The sequence below is a fragment of the Gymnoscopelus microlampas genome, assembly GCF_963454915.1.
Source record: "Gymnoscopelus microlampas genome assembly, chromosome: 21".
NCBI lineage: Eukaryota > Metazoa > Chordata > Actinopteri > Myctophiformes > Myctophidae > Gymnoscopelus > Gymnoscopelus microlampas.
In genome coordinates, this window is record NC_139958.1 from 6,618,791 (window position 1) to 6,619,262 (window position 472).

The following is a 472-nucleotide window of genomic DNA, read 5'->3' on the forward strand; positions in this document are numbered from 1 at the left end:
AAAAAGATTCAGGTTGGGCTTAGTCTCAGGATTAGACATTTAGAGTTTAGGTTTAGGTGTTGAGAGTAAAACGTCATTCATAAATAGTTGCCCGTCAGTGTCATGCACCGAAAAATAGCCGATCTACAAGCTGACAACGCGTCGCAGCGCGACGCGTTGTCAGCTTGTAGATCTGCTATTTTTCGGCTTATACGGTTAAAAATGTCTAAATAATATATTGGCATTCATACAATCACCGTCGAAAAATGTTGATGTCACAAGTATAGTTATACAAACGTGTGTGTGTGTGTGTGTGTGTGTGTGTGTGTGTTTAAGTAATACTACAATTCAAGTTATTCATAGAATGCGTAACAATCAAAATGATGATTCAGTGACATAAACATGCCGTTTACCAGAGTCAGAGTCAGCTTTATTTATCACATCACAGGTTTACAGGTGCAAAGAAGTGGACTCTATCGTAATATTGTACATT